At 38.6% G+C, this 19,087-nt stretch overlaps 1 protein-coding gene and 1 long non-coding RNA gene across 26 annotated transcripts in view; one reads left to right on the top strand and one right to left on the bottom strand.

Moving 5' to 3' along the window:
• Window positions 1-19,087, top strand: part of LOC129143943 (uncharacterized) — a 689,383-nt gene that overhangs the window by 381,922 nt on the left and 288,374 nt on the right. The window lies entirely within an intron of this gene.
• LOC107974662 (uncharacterized) lies at window positions 440-15,739 on the bottom strand. Its single transcript, XR_001717568.3, has 2 exons — window positions 15,647-15,739; window positions 440-14,490 (listed from the first exon to the last, which is right to left on the bottom strand). It is a non-coding gene; the product is annotated as an uncharacterized LOC107974662 (long non-coding RNA).

Here is a 19,087-nt window from a genome sequence, read left to right as displayed (position 1 = left end):
AGTACTAATTTTCTTCACGGTAAAGTGAATGATCTCTAGGAGACTTCAAAGCCTGAAATTCTGTGATATTTATGTTGCTAATTTTATGCTTTTACACGATATTGTGAGTTCATTATTTTAGAATAGTTCCCTGTGTTCTATCTGACTGAGGACCATCCTAGCAGAGATGAGCGCCCAATAACTTCTCCTGGGGGTGGTGGGTGCTGGCAGGAGGCCTCGGGCATGGAAACTCGACAAGGAATGAACTAGACTCACTCTCAGTAACGGGGTCAGGAGCAAAGGGAAAATGAAGGTAAAGTTTGAGGTAAGCGAGCTCCCCGGGGTGTGAGGGAGGTTCTAAAATATCAAGTTCAAAGGATCAGGCAGAGCAATAATTAGACTCAAAGAAAAATGCTGGCTAGACAGAATAAAGAGGTTGAGGAGGCAGAACCTAGAAAGGCTACCCTGAAGAAACAATATTTCTTTGTATGGGGTGATAGAGGTAAAGCCCAAGAACCATTAGAATGAAAAACCGAAAGAAGAAAAACATTTTAAAAAAGATAGCTTTCCCTGCCTTAATCCCATCAGTGGTTAAACAATGAAAATAAAGAGAAAACGCAGCCCTACTCTAAAACTTCACCTCCTCCGCTTTCCCAACCAACAGCCCACTCTTGGAGAAAACAGAGTGTTCATCAAATAGAAAAACATCTTGATGATTGCCAGATAGAAAAACAAATATTTAGGGATTGAATTTGAGATTTTTCTTTATATTTCACTCAACATCTTGAGACCTTCTTTGTCCATATCAAAAGTAAGTTTCTAAGTCCAATTATTAAGTAGATCTAAAAATCTCTCTTCTGTTGAGATGTATACAGTTAGTAAAGATTCCCAGGAAGTTTGTACTGAGACTTTGGCGCGCATGCAAGCATGCGCGCATACACACACACACACACACACACACACACACACACACACACACACACACACACACGCACGAGGGTATAAGGGTGCAGGAGTAAATGGTGAGCCCTTCTAGGAGATTAGTGTGTGGCTGGGACCCTTTTTAACATCTTTTACTTTGGGCCCATTCTTTCAACTCATTTTTACCACTGTGTATCAAGTTTGTGCCTGAGTCACTCCAAGCTTGCCCATCTGTGGGGGCAGCAGATTGTTCCAGGTGAGTTGAAGATAGAAGGAATAAGTGTATGCGTAAATAATGTGCAGAGGAAACTGCTAAAACCCTGTTTCTAGAGTTTTCTACTTCTATTTTTGTGTCTTTTTTGCCCCTACACACAATTAGTAGTGGTGTTTCGAACTCATCCAAAATTTGATTTTGCATGTTTTCTTGTTTACTTTTTAGTCCTTTACTGAAAGGTTTCTAAGTAGCTAGGTGTTTTTTCTAGTCTGCCATATTCCAGAGTTTTCACACCAGTAAGTCTGCTTACAGACCTTTTTGCTGTGCTGTTGTTGTTGTTTTCTTTTCCCCAACAAATTTATGACATTAGGTCACACTTCATTCGAGAAGCTTTATTTTCCATCTGCTCTCCGTTTTTGCTCTATTATTAGGCTATGCTTCTGGTATTCTGATCCCCCTTCATTTTCAGAACTCTTGTTGACGTCAGTGGGGAACCTAGGCAGAGGAGAGTGTAATGCTGAGCTTGGCTTCATAGTCCATTTTGGGAAAAGTGTCTGACCTCCTTGAGATGGAACTTCCGTTGGGTGGACCCCTGCTCATTTTCTACAGACAGTGGAGCCTATGCATAGTATTTAATGCAACCACCAGTACAGGATGATATACGTGCTCTACCACCCAAATATATTGACTTTCTGTTAAAAGGCTTTTAACATAAATTTTAAGAGATTAACAAAATACATTGTAGGCTATTGCTGAGAATGCAGGGTTTTTAACTATGTTTCTCCTACATTGATTTTAGTTCATATATTTTAACCACCGCCTTATTTTACTGTACCTTTTAATTTGTTATTCATTTGTTTGAAACCAGAACTCTGCCAAGGCACTCTGGACCCACAGGAACTGAAATAGTTTGCCTTCATTATCTGGTAGACCTGCTCGAGTCTGTAGCCCCTGACAGAAACCACAAGACTGTACAAACTGGCAACTGTGGGTTTGTCTGTTCTCTATTGATTCTATTTCTGGAAAAAAACATGAACCAATGGGTGAGCCATGTGACTGTACAACTGACCCAAAGCTACCATCAGCAGTGGGTTGGAGACCTTTATAGACAGGTCATGATGGGATCTCAACACTTTCCTGTCTGCTTCTTAAGAATGGCTTTCAGTAGCTTTGACTTGAAACTTAACTCCTTGTGTTCTGAAGTATGAAACTGGAGGAGAATCTTCATATTCTATAGCTTGTTATTTAATTTGGGAGACCATAAGTCAAAATGTTCCAAACATCTAATAAATGTATAATAAAGACCAGATATAAGTTAACTTACAAAATAGCTTACTTCTTTCCTCCATGTGAATTGCAAAGCAACTCCATCAGAAGACTTGAACACACACACACACACACACACACACGTACTTTTCAGACTATGAAACTGCAACTGCTGTAGTGTTTCCTTTTCTTGAGCTTTGGTATTTGCGCTCAGTACTGATCCTTAAGTAAATAGAATGTAGGACTTCTATGTAATCAGGCCAAATGTAAGAGTTCTGGTCTTGGCTCCAATATGCTATGTGTCTTTGGTCTTCTCTCTTCTTCTCCATTAAATGTCAAATGACTAAACGATCCCCAATGTCTGTTCTAATTCTAAGAATCAAAGTGATTAAGAGTCTTTGATAGCACCAGAGAGATCTAGGTAGTAGAGAACACAGGTATGAGAGAACACATCCTATTAAACACACACGTGCATGGGTGCATGCACACACACACACACACACACACACACTCAACAGAAAAACCAAAATAGCTCCCCTCTCTTCCTCCCCCAATAATGACAATGCAGCCATCTGTTGGACGTTCCATTTTACTTAGCAGCTGTTCTTAGATACAGAAATCTGCATTCCTCCGGCTTGTGCTGGTATGCAGGCAGCATGTGTGGGTACTAGCATTTGACTCTCCCACCCAAAGGAATGGCTTTCATTGAATAAAAGTGATTGCAGAGGTTTCTTATTTCCCCATCACACAAATGCCTTTTTTTTCTGATAATAGGCATTTGAAGCCATCTCTGCTACTCTGTGTATTAAAATATACCCTGTTAGAGATACTTATATCAAGCAATCATCTAAAATTGAAGAGGACAACCAGGAAAGGCTTCAGTGAAACTCTTGCCTTGCCAGAAACTTCTTTGAAGGAAAGTGGGAGAGGTTGAAATATAAAGTTCCATTCTACTTTTATTTTGTCCACACTCCCAGCATTGCACTTAAGCACTGAGGAATAAGTATTGTTCAAAACGAAACTAGGAGGCTTTCAAATGTAGCATTAATCTTAACACCAAACTGAATGAAAATATATAAGAGAAATATCCAAAGGGGATATGGAAGTAAAATCCTTTAAATATTCCATGTTCCTGCTGCTCCCAGACCGAACCTCTTCTACAGGCTGAAATTTTGTCTTCTGTGTGGTATATTATATAAAGTGGTATATCATTAAAAAAAGAAGCAATTGAGTTGGGGGTTGGGAGGAGCTGCAGTTATAAACAACAACAAGAAAGTGTCCTACAGGCTCTGTAGACGAGAACCTTGGGTAAAATTGGATCTGCTTTTGAGTACATAATTTAGGACATTTGTTACAAGATTACTGTGGTTTTCTATAAATGTTAGTTTGCTGTATTATTTTCCATGAACTAGTTTTCCAAAATGCAGAATATTTTGCCCCCAAAACATGGAAGCACTAAAGCTCGATGAGGCACTGATTCATGGGGTGTCACCCAGAAACAGCTGGTCAGCCATCTGCAGCCCCAGAGTCCTCTTATTTTTACTTTATTCAGCTAATTCTTTATGTAGAGGGGGAAGAAGATGCATAAATCCTGGGAGAAGAGCATGGCTCGTTTAAGAAAATGATGACTAACGCCTGCCTGAGACTGATATCTGGTGGCCTGATGTGCTGATTTGGAGGGGTCCGTTTCCTATGTGCATTAGGCTTTCAACTCTCCACTACATGTGCATTATTTTCTGTGTATCCTGTTCTTTTGGAAAAGGAAAGAAATGATGATATGCCATTGATTATTGCATGGGAATGGTTCCAGATTAGAGCACCCTTGAGAGCCATAACCGGTCTTTTCAAAGCAAGCAGAAGAGCCTGCAGGATCAAGGACGAGCCTGGAAGTTAGACCTGTATGTTTGTCCATGGGTCCCTCATGTGCTTCTAAATTAGACCTTGTAACTGCCATGGATTCTGCAGTCAGAAAATGTTGGAGGTAAAGGCAGTATTTGACACAAACTAAAAGATATAGCATGATTCATAGCCAAAATCATGTTAAATAAAAAATGCTCAGTAAATTTTTAGGCAATGCTGTTTTATTTTGAATTTGACATTAACTGTAGTAAAGTTGTGGATAATTCTGTTAGAGTAGTCTTTTGTTTCCCTGAATGAGAAGGGGCCTTGTTGACAGGAGATAGATTGTTATGTTATCCCTTCCTTGTGCTACCTAAGGCAGTTCATTCAAATGACAGAGCCCGATGACTACGTAGGAAGGAAAACCTTCTTCCAATCATAGGAAGGAGGCTTTTAGGTGCACAGGTGTATGCTGCTTACAGGTAGGCATAATTATAGTTTAATAAAATCCTTGTGTGTCTCTGGAGACCACTTTTGGCATACCTTTTAATATTTTTCTTGAATCATAAAAATCTTTTACCCATTCCCCCCATATGTATTGGTATGTGCACACACACACACACACACACACACACACACACATTTCTTTCTTATTTTATTTCTTTGTCTTGGCTTGTGATCACTAAGGTTTTCAGTTTCTTTCATGACTTACATAGCCACACTAGAAGGTGAATCATTTTATTTTTACAGTTAAAAGGTAGCAAGATAAACTTTCATTGCTACATTTAACCTGTGTGGCATTATTAAACTTGGGACATAATTTACTGATCTACTCTAATTTTTCTGGTTGTATAATCCTGAAAAGCACCCATGACAATTGACTAGAACAAAAGGTAAATGCACCTTTAATTGATAAGACAATTTTTGTAAAAGAATTGGAAAACCATCTGTACTGTAAACTTTTGTGTCTCTTTTTCATTCCTGTTTACTCTGCTATTCAATCCAAATAAAGATTGTTTTCACCTCAGCAACACAAAAATCACATAGACGATCCTTCAGGCTGTCAGTCAGAGGAAAGATATACATATGCCCAAAGTATACACTTGTGCTTGTTCACAGTGTTATTTGGGGAAAATATGTTGCATGTTCTCCTGGCTCTCCTAGTTTTACATTTTGAATTAATGCAATTTATTCTAATTTATGACAACTGTTTGAAAGGCTTGCTCTCCATTTTTCCGTTTATAAAGAGGTTGTTTACTTAGAGGGGAAAAAGCAGTAGGAAAAGTGGATTGCCTTGCACATTCAGGTGGAAAAAGCGAGTGGGCTTCCTGTCTTGGAGTCAGTGATGTGCACGAGAGTTGGGATTGTAAGGACATCTCTTGTAACAACTTTTTCTGTCTCTTTGGAAATAGGAGTGAAATTATGGAGAACCTTTATTCTGCCTCTTAAAGAAAGCCTTATACAATTGAGTTAATTACCTCCCCCTTTTCTCTTGTTCTCTCTTCTTGTATTTATATAGCAGCCATCACCATAGTACCCTACACACGTTGATCAGAATGCTATTTTAGAAAAAAAAAAAAGGAAGAAGAAAAAAATAAGCACATGGTAGAAAAGAAAGGTTATTTCTTGTGATAGTACAAGATTCCTCTAGGGCTCAAAACCAGTAAAACAGGTTGGCCCCATTGTACCTAGAACAGTGTCTCAACCATAGTAGATAATTTAAGGAGTATTTTTCAGTTGGCATTACTAGAATCCATTTTTCTGTCCTTGTTTAAAAACAAAGTCTCATCCCCGTGTGCTCTATCCTGCCTTCATTCTTCTTACAAGGGCTCTGTTGTGAAAGGACTGCTTGCTGGAGAAGAAGCTGAGCAGAAAGAGAATGACAGGGAGCACGTGTAGATTTCAGGGCCAGCCTAGGATCCAGATATCCCTTGGGGCTTTCATGAAATTCTGTTTCCTGTTGATATATGGTACTTATCTTGTTAACTGTGTACATGTACATAGTGTTATGTGGATATGTATAACTATAGCCACTAATGTCCTCAAAAGGAATCACAAGTCATAGAGGTAAAAACATTATTATGTACCAGACACTTATAATCCCCTTATGTGTATTAACTCAGTTAATTCTCATAAAATCTCTAGGAGGTATATCTATGGTTTTCAGCACCATTTTAAAAATTAAGAGGCTAGACGATGGAGAGGCTAAATAATTAGCCCAGAATCATGGTTAGTAATGATCAGAAAAAGGGGTTTGAACCAAAGTAGTTTAACTCCAGCTTCCATGTTCTTAACTACTATGCCATGCTGACTCTTTCTCAAACTGCAAATCAGTTCCATACTGAGTCAGTAATCAGGGCTTGGAATAAACTTTTAGGGTAATATTATTTTAAGACCTAAATCTTATCAGTACAATAATGATCTGCTGAACCTCAAATCTAATCTAGCCTTGGAGTAGGCAACTACAAGACTTTCAAGAAAAGACTGCTGTAACTTATTCTTTGTTTACATGGGTTTACAATTTTTAATGCAATGCATACTTAACCTGCAAAACCCATGCCCTTTCACTAAGAGCATGCATCTATGCATTCATGTAAAGTTATTGATGATTCAATGAGAAATCATTTTGCTTTTGTATATATATTAGTCAATTGGGTGGGAGATAATTCAAACACATAAACAGTTAAAATATTGCTTCAGTATGACTGGTGACATTTACAAAATATTATGGCAGCAAGGAAGAAGGGTTTTGGGGTTTAGATGTTGGGGTTAGTGCAGAGTGTGTATGGGGCTAAGGATATGTACATGGAGAACTAGGTTCTTGAATTAAAGTCTTGAAGGGTTGATGAAGAGTTATGCAGCCAGGGAGTCAGGTGAGGACAATCTAGGAAGAGGAAGCAGTTTTTTCCAAGATTTGAAGGTATGACAAAGCATGATGTCCATGAATATGATGTAACTGGAATGAGATGTCAAAGTGATGAGAGGTGGGGCTAGAAGAATGAGTAGGGATCAGACCATGAAGAACCACTGGGTCTCCTATTGTGTAGGTAAAGGCAAACCATGAGAGATGAGTAACAGTTATGGGCTCATCTGATTTTTGTTTTTAGAAATGCACTCAGAAGTCAATGGCCTGGGTGAGGGTAAAACCATGGGGAAAAGAAGCAGTGAAGGGATCTTAAGGCATAGTTATAGACAGTACACTATAATCTTAATACTCAGAACAATCCTATATACAAGACACTATTTCCATTAAGTAGATTAAACAAAACCAAACAAAATTGAGAATTGTTGAGTAACTTGCCCAAGATCTAAGGCAAGTAAATAACAGCTGTTTTACTTTCCCGTTAGTCAGACTCCAATCCTGCCCACTTCCTACTATATCATGCTGTCTCCTATTTCAGTCTCTTAAAAAGTCAACACTCCTAGTCTCCACTTAGAATTACTCAAAACTTCCCTGCACTGTCCAGATTCTCTCTCCAACCCTCTGACCATGCCTGTTCAGCCTCTTCTGTTGCATACCTTCTTCAGCCTTCCTCTCAACTGTTCCTGTTTCTCAAAGTTCTCTCCTCAGTCCTCTAACCTCTCCTCTTTCCTATCATTCCCATCTCTCCCTTGACAAGATCTCTCTTTCTGCAGTAATCCCATCCATTTTGTGCATCCCATGCAGAAACCCTGCCCCCTTAACTTCTCTAACTCTCAACACTGAAAGTGTCCCCATGTCCTGTTGTTGCCATGTTATAGTATAAACAAGTCTCTTTATTGCAAGTATGGTGAAATGATCATTGTGTTTTGCCTATACTGTTGAAAGAGCAATTCGACTGGTTTTTACATCTGGCTATCGGATTGATGTTTCTGGGCAGAAGTCCGGCTATACTACTCCCTTGCTTAAAATTTCATTGGCTCCCTATTAAAAATAAAACAAAATGTAATTTTCCAAGATGGTCAATAAGTACCCCTAAATTGGGCCACCAGTTTTTACATCAAAGCTTATTTCCCATTGCTTGGCACATTGCTGGCTGCTAGTAAGTTCTCAACACATCTGTTGAGCAAATGAATGAGTGACTCCAGCTCACGTAAACTGATATATTTTTTAAAAATTAGAGGTATATATAGTCTAAAATAAGGAATTTATTTTTTATTTCAGTTAAGCTATCCCAAGGTAGCTGGTCATACTAAAAATATTTATAAACAGACAAAGCATTGGCACTGAACAGTCAGAATGGGCATGGGCTATGAGTCACTGTACATGTACACTGAAAGGCCTCTAAATTGAATGTGCTTTCATTCACACCAGACAGAACTGCTTCTGCATAGAATTCTCTGACTTTGGACGCCTTTCTAGTGGCTTCTTCTGGTTCCTATAGGTTTCGTCTCTGAGGCAACTGAACGACTCAGAGAATGGAAGTAGGATTCACAGATGGGGTCCGGGGCTTTAAGAAGAGAACAGTCCTTGCACTCCTGGTGGGTGTGACTCAGAGAAGAGTACCACCCTCCACATTTGCCCCTCTCTCCTCTCAAAAGCCCTATAGGAAGATATTTGAGAGTATGTGCATGCAGAATGCCCCTCCTTTTGAGCCATTAGCTTTCCAAGAATTTTTCAGTCCCATGACCACTTTCTACTTCTCTCACTGTTTCACCTTTTTCTGTTAGTTATGAGTGTTTTTACTCTCCCAATACCTTTTACTCTTCTTCCTCCCTCTTTCTTTTCTGCCATGAGCCACCTCCATTTTCTTAATTGAATAAAATTGGAACCTGTCATATATTTAGCATACTCATTAAATAAATGTTACTACCTAAGAATCAAATGAATATTGCTTTTATGATTATTTTTTCTTACAAAACAAAGTTAAGCCAATGCAAAAAATGTTGTTTCTTACTTGGATAAAACCTTGAATACATCTATTTTTTTTTTGTTGTTGTTGTTGTTCTAATGGGGCAGTGATCTATTACAACTAAAAAAAAATCTACTCAGGTCTGAGTGCTTAAGTAAACAACAAAAGCAAATGAGAAACTGGTATTAATAAGAAGAAAGACGAGAAGAAGGGAAGAGAATGCAAAAGAGAAAGAGGAGAAGATTTCACAGACCAAAAGTTTAAAAGGAAGAAAAAAAATAACCTAGACAAGCAAATGAGAAGCCTGTGATGACTACACCCTTTTTCTGGTTCAGTCTTTCCCTTCTAGACATTGGTGAAATGCCTATCTAGCCAAAGGAAGACTAGCCAGAATAGGGGAAATCACATCTGGTTTTACTCATTAAACAACTGTTTGAGGATCCACTATGTACTAAATCTTGTTCTAGGCAGCTTAGAATCCTAGAAGAATAATGTTCATCGGTGAGCATCTGTGTTTCTTTCTTTCTTTCTTTCTTTCTTTATTTCTTTCTTTCTTTCTTTTTTTTTTTTTTTTGAGACAGATTCTTGCTCTTGTCACCCAGGCTGGAGTGTGGTGGCGTGATCTCGGCTCACTGCAACCTCCGCCCCTCCAGGTTTAAGCAATTATCTGCCTCAGCCTCTGGAGTAGCTGGGATTACAGGCATGTGCCACCATGCCCAGCTAATTTTTTGTATTTTTATTAGAGACGGGGTTTCACCATCTTGGCCAGGCTGGTCTTGAACTCCTGACCTCGTGATCCACCTGCCTCGGCCTCCCAAAGTGCTGGGATTACAGGCGTGAGCCACCGCGCCCGGCCGACCATCTGTGTTTCTTGTCAGGTTTAAAGCAGTTTCTTTGGAGGGGAATATGCTTTTACTTTGTCAGCCACCCTTGTAAGTTGCTTTGTGTGCCACCAAAACGGAAAGCAAAAGTAGGCAAAAGAGAAAATAACAAAATCATGTACATAAATCTCTTATAAAGATTTGTCTTCGATTTACTGTGGAGAGAAGTTTCAGCCCTCTTATTGTATGTGCATCTGTTTCCCTATCCCCAAAAGGCATTAGCGGAACAAACCCCTACTGTACCTGGTGGAAGTAATGCACAGCAGCAACTTCCCTTGTGCGGCTGGATATTAATGCTAATGTACAGGAGTTAAATATAGCACAAAGCTAGTGTGTTGGAAAGAAAAGACAAAGCAACTAACATCACACTGCAAGGGGTGGGGTGGGGGGAGGTGAGGAGATGATTATATCCTTAAGCGCCAGGATAGACTGCAAAAGTGGTAAACTGATAAGAGGAGAATGCAACTAGTGAACAGAACTCAGTCATGCTAACCTAATATTCTCAGTGGCAAAGAAAACCCAAGAATGTTGCCTAGATGAGTGTGAATGAGAGAGTCTGGAAAAGACAGAAACCTTTGGTGATGTTTATTAATAAGCGGGTTCAATAAGAAAAATGGGAGTAAGTTTTCTAGTTTTCCCCCACTTCTAACAGGAGACTGTATTAGGTCATACACCACTAGAGTAAGTAGAAAAATGTGCAAGTCCCACATAGTTCCCATTGCCTAAATGTTAGAAACCACTTTGAAAAACTCTAGAAGAAATGCTTCATGGATAATGGCTTAAATGAAGGAGTTTTGTTCTGATAAAGTGATCCAAGGTCATGAGAATTTTGCCTACAGCCATGGAAAATTTTGGTTTCAACATGTGCTATATCTTTCTCAAGATGACAGTGTGATGTATTGGTGAAAGTACTGGGTGGGGATTTGGGGCAACTGTATTTAAGAAGTGAGTCTTTCACTACAAATCTATGTAATCTTGAAAAAGTTAAATTCTCAGCATGTTATGATTATTTTTATTTTTTCATTTCTAAACCGAGATGATTAAATCAGATGACCACAACTGTTCTATCTGGTTCTGACATGATAGATTCTCCATGGGCTGTGCCCAGCTGTGCTGTGAGGCCTGAGGTAGAGGAGCCTTACCTCCCTCAGGGCATTAGACACTTACTTTGGGGGAAGATTCTTCTTATACCAGAACAACTGACTCTATAACTGAGTGTTCTGAATGGCTCCTGTCTCTTTAATTAAGGGATATGTCTCCAGGGCTTAGAACAGCCATTGGCACTAGGTGCTTAGAAATCTTTGGTAAATGAGTGAAGTACTATCTCCAAGGAAACTGATACTTAAATGGGACTTAAGGAACACTCCTTTCAGGGCATACAATACTGATTGTAACTGGGGTTAAAGCAAGGACTCTGTTCAAATCTCCACTTTATCACTTACTTTTGGCTGACCACAGGAAAATTACTTAATCTCTCTAAGTTAATCCTCTTACAGTGAAAGCACGGTTAGAATTGTGTTTCCCTAATATGGATATTGTGAGATTTAAGCCAGTATTGCATTATTAGCACAGTGACTAGCAAGTAGTGAGTAGTCAATAAACATAACTATACTTAGGTCAGGTTTAAGTTTTGAGGCCACAAAACAAATGGTGGGGAGACTTCTTCCAAAATCATAGTGGATACAGGTGTGTTTTGTTAAGAGTTAGCTAACTAGTTATTGAACAAAAATGAAACAGAGATTTTAAAAACTAAGTTCTCTGTTAAGCTGGATTGTGTTGTGTGGTAAGGGGATCTAGGGAGGTGTATTTAAAAGGACGATTTAGAGTAAAGAAGAAATAAGCTGGTTGCCAGGTACTATCTAGAGAAAAGTAAATTTGGCAGACAGAATACACAGGATCCAGATTAGATACTGTGATTTGACCTGGGCTTTGGCTGGACATATTAAAACAACATCATCTAAAGATAGTGGGGTGGTGAGCTTGAATCACAGTCTTATTCACTACGGCCAGGTTGCTCAAGTGTCTGGCTAAGGTGAAGGCAAAGTGCACAGAGGAAATTGTTTAAGCTCACATTGGATCCCAGCAAATGTGAGAGCCAGCAGCGATGGTGATGAAGTTCAGGAGTGTGCACGGAGTTTTCTAGAGCATTTTCTGGCACAGCTGCATTTGGATTTGAACATACCTCCCCATGTAGGGCAGGATGAGAACAGATAATAACTAAGCGGTTGGAAGCAGGGCATTAGCAAAAGCTGGGCAGGACCATAAAAAAGTGAGGTTGGAATGCAAGCATGGACCCAAGCCCTAGAATAAAATTAGGTGCCTCAGGAAAGTCAGAAGGATACGCTCTGCTTCAAGGCAGATGCTGAGGCTTTCTGTTCAAGTTAAATAGCAGGAAAGGGAATGGAGAATTAGGGAGGGAGCTCTTTAGAGACTTCAGGGCCACCCAAGTTTTACTCTGCTCATGGGTTAAATATCTGGTAGGCATCAGAAATTAATTCCAAGTTGCACCATGTGAGATTGACAGTACCCATATGTATTCTGATTTGGTATCATTGGCTCAGAAAAGTTAAGCTGGCTATAGAGACAGATGATAAAGAAACTTGGCAGGGGCTGACACTAGTGCTGTAAGAGAAGAAATAAAAGCAAGGAGAGAAATAAGGAGAAGAAAATGACACTAAACAACACTGACCACAAAAAAGAAAACTAAACTTTAAAAAAATGAGTAAAAGACTTATTTCTCAGATGCAAAGTTTATCTGAGGCAAAACTGGCTGATGCAGTGGCTGTAAAGAATTTCCATATTTTCAAAGAGCTGGGTCTGAGGCCTGCAAAGAAAAACAAATAAGCCACACTTCCTTTCCACATCTCCTTCTTTTGATGACCTCAAAGGTTAGAAAGAGTGCTCATATTAAGACAGGATGGAAAGGGGCTACTGTTATCTCAAGAATCCCTGGGTCAGTGCTCTAAGAGAGATCTGAAAAAGAAAAGTGCTATCAAGAATTACCTGAGGCAAACTGCTGGAGGCTAAAAAGCAATAGCAAGCATTAAGAGAAGATTGAGTTTATGTCTATGTAAATAGCCCATAGGCATATCACAACCTCCTACAAGCTAAAGGTCTGCAGAGCAATTGCCATAGGAGAGATTCTGAACATGAAGTAGTGGGGCAGTACAGTCTGGGTAGGTCCCCACCAAGAAATATAAAGAAGGCAAAGACCTTGTAGTCTGGGGTGTAAGCCTTGTGGTAGGAGCCTCTCAAAATGTCATGGGAAGGTAAACAGGCTGTGAAAATCCAGATAGGGTATTCCCTAGGGTTGCTCTGTTTCACACCAAGTTTAGCCATTTCACTAAGTATTAATTCTTTAATCTGATCTTTACTCTTCCCCATTTTGGAACTTTACAGACATTGAGATTGTCAGTTAGAATTTGATATAGGCCCATGTATTCTTCACTTCTTATGTTTATTGCCTTTCCACATGACCTCAGGTACTCTTAGATGCCTACAGCTGGTATGATTCATGAGGTATCAGTGACACATAAGTCACTCTATGTTTCTATTACAGTTCAACTATTTTCCTCGTGGTGCGACTCACTGGGAATTATCCCTCATGAACAGAGTTTTGCCAACATTTTGCATGATAGGCTTTGGGGGCTGAGACCCAGAAACAGAGGAGTCATAAAGCCTGCATTTGAGTGATTGGTGGAAAAAGCTTAAAAATTATCTAGTTAGTGATAATGTTGGAGCACCATTATTAATTAAAACAGAAGGTTAAATATTATAAGATAAACACTTACATAACCATCCTCAAATTTATTAAATCTGACTCCAATAAAGTAGAAACCAGCAGTAGTTTTAGTACTTACCTGCTCATCATGTCTGAGGAAATTCCCAACCGCACCCTACGTTCCTTTCAAGTTGGTCCCTTTTCTCTTACATGAGTTACAGTGGTGAATTAGACATTCTTTGACTAAATATTGGACACAGCTTAGTGCAGGTAAATTGTCTTCAAGATATAGAGCAATCTAAAAACTGATTAAGACCTGGAAACCATTTTTGTTTTCAATTATACTCCTTTATTTTGTATGGATTTACAAACTTTATTTACTCACTAATCAATTTAAACAGTTTTATAGGAATAACATAGTTAAAATAAATTTGAAAATTGAATCACTTAAAGCATACTAAGTACGTTGTTTAATTACTGTCTATTATAATAGCCTTTTCTAAGCACCATGGGGAATTTTCAGAGTGCACTCAGGGGATATGACTTGACCATGCAAAGGATTGATGTGATTTGAATAAAGAATAGAGAATAAAACATTTGTTTGGCTTAAATTGGGCAACTTGATTTAAGAAGCACCAGAACAATACACAAAACTACATATGCCATCCAACCCTGTCAAGAAATACCATTCCAATGCTGTAGGGCTGTGCCAATTCATTCAGAATGCCATCTTCAGCCTGCCTCATATGGCAAGTCAGTAAAGAGTCACAACCATTTCCAGTTTCCTTTAATCCCTGGGAGATGGATTCAAGAGGCCAGTCTGCCTTTTTCACATTGCTGGGGAAATAAAGCAGAAACCACAAGTTTCCCTGATTGCTTCTAACTTTATAGTGCTCGGCAGTCATACAGAGCAAGTAATCCTCCAATATATGCTGATTTTTATTGAGGACTGCAAATATTCAGACTCCAATTCTTTTTGAAATAAAGTAAGACAATGAGTAATAAATAGAAACTTCAGAATAGGCAAAACTAATTCTATTCTGAGGCTCCAGTAGGTTTTTTTTTTTTTTCTTTTTTTTCTATTGTTTAGGTCAGGCAACCATCATTGAATGGTTATAGTCAGTTCTTGCCAGCTAGTTGCCTACTTCGCCACTAGGGATCCTGGAAACTATTTTGACAATATGATGGAGTCTTATATTCCACCTTGAAGGGTCTTATCCACATGACCTTTGGGAGATTAGTAGTAGGAAGTGTACTTATTTTCTCTCAATTTGTTCACTAGTGACCGGAATAAACAATCTTATTAGGTAGCACAACTAAATTCAGTGGCAAAGTAGAAATGAATAAACTTTGATTTTTACTGGCACTGACACAGTTCAGCCAGAAAGCTGGGGCACGCTTAATTTCTTCTTTCTAATCTCCTGAATGTAGTTAATCACCAACCCTCCTCTACTTTGCTTTCTAAGTTGTTCTTTATCCTCTTCCCTCCTCTCTGTCATCACCACCATTGCCTTATCATCTTTTCTGGAATGCCATTTTTGCCTTTTAGTTGGTGATCCTGCTTCTCTGTTCACAGCAATCCAAATCAGTTTACACATTATTGATACTACTGCTTTTCTAACATTCTTATCAGATAGCATGAATCACCTTGATTAAAAACAAACAATAATGACAACAACAACAAATCCAGGACCAAACTCCAGTGGCTTTCTATCGCTTGAATGTCAAAGTCCAGTTTTGAACAGGATTTTCAGTACATTTACATTTTGGGCCCTACCTATCTTGCTGGCTTCATCTTCTGCCATACTTCTCCATGCTTCTAGTACACTAGCCAGACTGAACTATTTACAGTTCTCTACCCCTGCTATGGGTTCTATATGCTTTGTCCACCTTCTCCCTCATCCATTTTCTCCCTTATCCATGTTGCAAACCCATCCTTCAATTTTTTGCTCAAAAGTTACATTTTCATAAAACTTTTCTAGAAAGCTCTTACCTCCCAGATGAGCTTAAATGGTCCCTTGCTCTATGTGTTCTAAGCACATTGCACATTTCTCTGTAATATCATTTTCTCTCATTGCATTGCATGCATACCTATACTCCCTTCTACATCATAATGGGTTGAAAGATCATAGTCCCTGATTTTTTCCTATTTGTGTCATTAGCAGCTGACATAGTGCCTGGTACTACTGTCAACAAGTACTTGCAGAATTGATTAATACATAGACCTACTGGTTTGTTTTCCAGTTATAACTGGTAAATGGGCATTTTTCTAATATAGTCGTTTTCAAATGAGTTCTTAAAGGACCTGTGAAAGTTGTTTGGGGTCTTCTTGGTTGCAGGAAATGAGATAGGGAAGCTCAAAAAGAGAGGTTCTGGGTTTCCAACCCTGCGTTGGTCAGAGTGGTTCTTCTGTTACTTGTCTCCTATCTTAGGGGTTAACATAAGACTTTATGTCAAGAAGTTTCTACTTCCCAAAGAAGTCTGAAAACCACTGTAAATGATGTGGCCCTTGTCAGCTCTGAGATCGTCTCTCTCCTCACTGCAAAACAAGAAAAATAGCCATTTCTAGCCAAATATTAAAATGCTATTTAGTTGTCAGAAATTTGGTACTGGGAGGATTTATGTAGCTTTCAAGTCAAATCATTAAAAAGGACTTTGAGAGTTCTCCATTAAATTATCTTCTTTTTGAGATGCTTCAGTGAGAACAGTTAAAAGTTGAAAGTTGAAGTTAGAAGCTTTGGACTTGTGACTCTTCTCCTTCACCACCTAGCTCTGCTATTTTCAGTGTACCATTTACAATCTCTGAATCTCAGCTTCACCATCTGTTAAAAATTGAAAAGGAGGAATATTTCTGTTTACCTAGTAGAGATAACATCTATAAAGATAGCTTCTAAACTATATGGCACTATGATCATACATGTTCACAAAAATCCATACTGTTTCTTCTTCATGTAGCTGGACTACATTTCTTGCCTCTGTTTCTATGATGTAGAACCATCTGAAAAATATTCACTAGTAAATTAGGAGTAGAACTGCTGCGTGTTATTTCGGAGCCAAGGATTTTAGAAAAGAAATATGCTCCTTCCATTCTTTTCCCCTAATTTTTGCATCCAGATGTAGGTAATTATCGGATGTCAATGAGTGGTGAAGCAATAAGATTCAAGAATGCTAGGCCCTTGAATTACTGTGTGGAGGAGAGCTGCCTGTCACCAAGAGTATTCTCTTTGAAATATTATGTAAGCGAAGGATAAACTTCATTTATGTTTGAGCAGTTATATAGTCTTGAATCTATTTGCTACTGTAGCCTGTCCTGTCCAAATGAATTTGGGTGCTTTACAACCATAAGATGCTGTTGTTTGTATGATCATGTCACATTATCGTCAATCATCACTACCCCATGTGATGTACTTGGTGAAGGAGGCTGTCAATAGAAGAGGAGCCAGGTTTGAGTTCTCTACTACAGACTCATTAACATGTTTCTGTCACAAGTCTGTGACAATGTTGGTTTATTTAATTAAATTTAAAAACCTATTGTGAGTGTCCAGGGTCACTGCTAACTGAAACTTCATTTTTTGTAAGAGTTAGAAAAAGGTGCTTCTCCTAGAGGAGGCAGGGCTTTCCTGTTGAAGGGAGTGAAAGAATGAGGCAATCCTCCTTGGCAGATTCAGGGTAGATTGATTAGAAAAAATCTTCCCCTGTGTGGTGATACAACCAACCTTACATGGCTTGACAGACAGAGAGGATGGGCTATGAATGCTTTCATATTCAGAAAAGAAGGAGCATAGGAACACATATTCAGAAAAAAAAGAGCATAAGAACATTCCATTTAGATGGCAGAATGTGGGCCAAAAAAATATTAAGGTGCCAAAATGCACAGCTAATTATCTGGCTGACCTAGGGCATGAGGATGGAGAGAGATGAGAAAAAAAGATAGGTTGAAACCTTATCATGAAATTATTGAATGTCATCATGGGTAGTTTAGTTATTATTTTGGGCAAGGAGTATCCATGGTAGGATTCTAACAGGGATGTTCTATAAACTGTATGAAAGGGGTTTTGATGGGAGTAGCCTGGACACACAAAGGGTTATTGGAATTATTTGGGCAAGGACTAAAGAGAATCTAAGTTAAGACAATTACAGTATGAAGAGAAAGAAGATGGATTTTGGAACAAGACTTGAATACTTTCAGATGTGAGAGAGAAGAGAATGTGGAAATAAAAATTAAGACTAAGATGTAGGGTCTGGGTACATAGAAGAAAGTGATATTCTCAATAAAGATTGGGATGCCATAAAAAGGCACACATTTTTATAGAAGATGAGTTCAGTTTTTAACTACTTGGGTTTGATTGGACCTGTATAGACACAAGTTATACATCCTGTGTCCATTTTTAGGTTGTAAATTTCAAACACTTAAAAGGTTCTCATTCTATTCCAGGCATTAATAATATTAAATATATTAGCCTAATAAATATTCAAGCAACCATAAGATAGTAAGATTATCCTCATTTGCAGGTAGTTGATATGTTTGAAGTTACACAGTTAGAAAGTGGCAGAATGAAGATTTTAACTCAGGAATTAGACTCAAAAAGTCACATTTTGAACTTGCATGGTATGAGGCTTCTTGTAAACTCACTTAGGGAAAGAAAACTTCAACAACCAACAAAGAAAGTAGAGTGTAGATTATGGACATTTAGGATATTTTAAGTAATTTTTACAAATCCAAATTCTTCTAGTGGTTTTTGTTTCTCCTTAGTTGAGCATTCTGCATCTTTGGAAGCTTCTATATCAATAGGTACTATCTAATAGTAATGCTTTTTCAGACAGAAATATGTTTCAGGAAAAATTACACAAAATTATATGGGAATGAGAAAAAAAGTGGGATCTGTTATTAGGTTCTGTCATAGACAGAGGAGATTTTCAATCATAATAATATGTTAGTGCCCTGTGAAGAAAGCTAAAATAGTTTGTCAGCCTGGGCCCTCACACCCAGCCTTGTTCTGTATGGTTGGTCTTTAGCCAGAGCAAATCCTCCCAAATGACAGCTGTCAACTGTCACAGGTTACAGATTAAAGTGATAAACTACTCAGAATAGTGGATAAAAATACTACAAACTCAGAGACACTAAGCGGAACACTTTATAACTAGATTCTGAGCACTAAGAGTAGATTTCCACTATTCATACCCATTTCTTGGGACAATTTTGACTTCACAGTAGCATGAACAACTGGAAATAGTTTCTTTTATATATATATATTTTTATATACTTTAAGTTCTAGGGTACATATGCACAACATGCAGGTTTGTTACATATGTATACATGTGCCATGTTGGTGTGCTGCACCCATTAACTCATCATTTACATTAGGTATATCTCCTAATGCTATCCCTCCCCCTTCCCCCAACCCCACAACAGGCCCCGGTGTGTGATGTTCCC

Source organism: Pan troglodytes, chromosome 4 (genome assembly GCF_028858775.2).
Source record: "Pan troglodytes isolate AG18354 chromosome 4, NHGRI_mPanTro3-v2.0_pri, whole genome shotgun sequence".
In the NCBI taxonomy this organism is placed as follows: domain Eukaryota; kingdom Metazoa; phylum Chordata; class Mammalia; order Primates; family Hominidae; genus Pan; species Pan troglodytes.
Note: the sequence above shows the minus strand (reverse complement) of the source record. Positions and strands in the feature narration are given on the sequence as shown.